Genomic DNA, 4,841 nt, shown 5'->3' with positions numbered 1-4,841 from the left:
AACATAAATACAATTTAATAAAGCATAGTATAAAACAACATAAATACAATTTAATAAAGCATAGCATAAAACAACATAAATACAATTTAATAAAGCATAGGTAAAAACAACATAAATACAATTTAATAAAGCATAGGATAAAACAACATAAATACAATTTAATAAAGCATAGGCTAAAACTACATAAATACAATTTAATAAAGCATAGGATAAAACAACATAAATACAATTTAATAAAGCATAGGATAAAACAACATAAATACAATTTAATAAAGCATAGGATAAAACAACATAAATACAATTTAATAAAGCATAGGATAAAACAACATAAATACAATTTAATAAAGCATAGGCTAAAACTACATAAATACAATTTAATAAAGCATAGGATAAAACAAATTAAATACAATTTAATAAAGCATAGGATAAAACAACATAAATTCAATTGAATAAAGCATAGGATAAAACAACATAAATACAATTTAATAAAGCAAAGGATAAAACAACATAAATACAATTTAATAAAGCATAAGATAAAACAACATGAATACAATTTAATAAAGCATAGGGTAAAACAACATAAATATAATTTAATAAAGCATAGGATAAAACAACATAAATACAATATAATAAAGCATAGGTTAAAACAACATAAATACAATTTAATAAAGCATAGGATAAAACAACATAAATACAATTTAATAAAGCATAGGACAAAACAACATAAATACAATTTAATAAAGCATATGTTAAAGCAACATAAATACAATTTAATAAAGCATAGGTTAAAACAACATAAATACAATTTAATAAAGCATAGTATAAAACAACATAAATACAATTTAATAAAGCATAGCATAAAACAACATAAATACAATTTAATAAAGCATAGGTAAAAACAACATAAATACAATTTAATAAAGCATAGGATAAAACAACATAAATACAATTTAATAAAGCATAGGATAAAACAACATAAATACAATGTAATAAAGCATAGGATAAAACAACATAAATACAATTTAATAAAGCATAGGATAAAACAACATAAATACAATTTAATAAAGCATAGGATAAAACAACATAAATACAATTTAATAAAGCATAGGTTAAAACAACATAAATACAATTTAATAAAGCATAGGTTAAAACAACATAAATAAAAGTTAATAAAGCATAGGATAAAACAACATAAATACAATTTAATAAAGCATAGGATAAAACAACATAAATACAATTTATAAAGCATAGGATAAAACAACATAAATACAATTTAATAAAGCATAGTTTAAAACAACATAAATACAATTTAATAAAGCATAGTTTAAAACAACATAAATACAATTTAATAAAGCATTAGATAAAACAACATGAATATAATTTAGTAAAGCATAAGATAAAACAACATGAATACAATTTAATAAAGCATAGGATAAAACAACATAAATAATATTTAATAAAGCATAGGTTAAAACAACATAAATACAATTTAATAAAGCATAGTTTAAAACAACATAAATACAATTTAATAAAGCATAGTTTAAAACAACATAAATACAATTTAATAAAGCATAGGATAAAACAACATAAATACAATTTATAAAGCATAGGATAAAACAACATAAATACAATTTAATAAAGCATAGGATAAAACAACATAAATACAATTTAATAAAGCATAGGCTAAAACTACATAAATACAATTTAATAAAGCATAGGATAAAACAACATAAATACAATTTAATAAAGCATAGGATAAAACAACATAAATACAATTTAATAAAGCATAGGATAAAACAACATAAATACAATTTAATAAAGCATAGGATAAAACAACATAAATACAATTTAATAAAGCATAGGCTAAAACTACATAAATACAATTTAATAAAGCATAGGATAAAACAAATTAAATACAATTTAATAAAGCATAGGATAAAACAACATAAATTCAATTGAATAAAGCATAGGATAAAACAACATAAATACAATTTAATAAAGCAAAGGATAAAAAAACATAAATACAATTTAATAAAGCATAAGATAAAACAACATGAATACAATTTAATAAAGCATAGGGTAAAACAACATAAATATAATTTAATAAAGCATAGGATAAAACAACATAAATACAATATAATAAAGCATAGGTTAAAACAACATAAATACAATTTAATAAAGCATAGGATAAAACAACATAAATACAATTTAATAAAGCATAGGACAAAACAACATAAATACAATTTAATAAAGCATATGTTAAAGCAACATAAATACAATTTAATAAAGCATAGGTTAAAACAACATAAATACAATTTAATAAAGCATAGTATAAAACAACATAAATACAATTTAATAAAGCATAGCATAAAACAACATAAATACAATTTAATAAAGCATAGGTAAAAACAACATAAATACAATTTAATAAAGCATAGGATAAAACAACATAAATACAATTTAATAAAGCATAGGATAAAACAACATAAATACAATGTAATAAAGCATAGGATAAAACAACATAAATACAATTTAATAAAGCATAGGATAAAACAAGATAAATACAATTTAATAAAACATAGGACAAAATAACATAAATACAATTTAATAAAGCATAGGATAAAACAAGATAAATACAATTTAATAAAACATAGGACAAAATAACATAAATACAATTTAATAAAGCATATGTTAAAGCAACATAAATACAATTTAATAAAGCATAGGTTAAAACAACATAAATACAATTTAATAAAGCATAGGATAAAACAACATAAATACAATTTAATAGAGCATAGGATAAAACAACATAAATACAATTTATAAAGCAAAGGATAAAACAACATAAATACAATTTAATAAAGCATAGGATAAAACAACATAAATACAATTTAATAAAGCATAGGATAAAACAACATAAATACAATTTAATAAAGCATAGGATTAAACAACATAAATACTATTTAAAAAAGCATAGGATAAAACCACATAAATACAATTTAATAAAGCACAGGATAAAACAACATAAATACAATTTAATAAAGCATAGGATAAAACAACATAAATACAATTTAATAAAGCATAGGATAAAACAACATAAATACAAATTAATAAAGCATAGGATTAAACAACATAAACACTATTTAAAAAAGCATAGGATAAAACCACATAAATACAATTTAATAAAGCACAGGATAAAACAACATAAATACAATTTAATAAAGCATAGCATAAAACAACATAAATTAAATTTAATAAAGCATAGGATAAAACAACATAAATACAATTTAATAAAGCATAGGATAAAACAACATGAATACAATTTAATAAAGCATAGGATAAAACAACATAAATACAATTTAATAAAGCATAGTTTAAAACAACATAAATATAATTTAATAAAGCAAAGGATAAAACAACATAAATACAATTTATAAAGCATAGGATAAAACAACATAAATACAATTTAATAAAGCATAGGATAAAACAAAATAAATACAATTTAATAAAGCATAGGATAAAACAACATAAATACAATTTAATAAAGCATAGGATAAAACAACATAAATACAATTTAATAAAGCATAGGATAAAACAACATAAATACAATTTAATAAAGCATAGGCTAAAACTACATAAATACAATTTAATAAAGCATAGTATAAAACAACATAAATACAATTTAATAAAGCATAGCATAAAACAACATAAATACAATTTAATAAAGCATAGGTAAAAACAACATAAATACAATTTAATAAAGCATAGGATAAAACAACATAAATACAATTTAATAAAGCATAGGATAAAACAACATAAATACAATTTAATAAAGCATAGGATAAAACAACATACATACAATTTAATAAAGCATAGGATAAAACAACATAAATACAATTTAATAGAGCATAGGATAAAACAACATAAATACAATTTATAAAGCATAGGATAAAACAACATAAATACAATTTAATAAAGCATAGGATAAAACAACATAAATACAATTTAATAAAGCATAGGATAAAACATCATAAATACAATTTAATAAAGCATAGGATTAAACAACGTAAATACTATTTAAAAAAGCATAGGATAAAACCACATAAATACAATTTAATAAAGCACAGGATAAAACAACATAAATACAATTTAATAAAGCATAGGATACAACAACATAAATACAATTTAGTAAAGCATAGGTCAAAATAACATAAATACAATTTAATAAAGCATAGGATAAAACAACATAAATAAAATTTAATAAAGCATAGGATAAAACAACATAAATAGAATTTAATAAAGCATAGGATAAAACAACATAAATTCAATTTAATAAAGCATATTATAAAACAACATAAATACAATTTAATAAAGCATAGGATAAAACAACATGAATACAATTTAATAAAGCATAGGATAAAACAACATGAATACAATTTAATAAAGCATAGGATAAAACAACATAAATACAATTTAATAAAGCATAGGTTAAAACAACATAAATACAATTTAATAAAGCATAGGTTAAAACAACATAAATAAAAGTTAATAAAGCATAGGATAAAACAACATAAATACAATTTAATAAAGCATAGGATAAAACAACATAAATACAATTTATAAAGCATAGGATAAAACAACATAAATACAATTTAATAAAGCATAGTTTAAAACAACATAAATAGAATTTAATAAAGCATAGTTTAAAACAACATAAATACAATTTAATAAAGCATTAGATAAAACAACATGAATATAATTTAGTAAAGCATAAGATAAAACAACATGAATACAATTTAATAAAGCATAGGATAAAACAACATAAATAATATTTAATAAAG

The sequence above is a fragment of the Phyllobates terribilis genome, unplaced genomic scaffold (assembly GCF_046119375.1).
Source record: "Phyllobates terribilis strain yellow unplaced genomic scaffold, ASM4611937v1 Scaffold_20__1_contigs__length_20440879, whole genome shotgun sequence".
Lineage (NCBI taxonomy): Eukaryota > Metazoa > Chordata > Amphibia > Anura > Dendrobatidae > Phyllobates > Phyllobates terribilis.
This window is presented reverse-complemented; position numbering follows the sequence as displayed.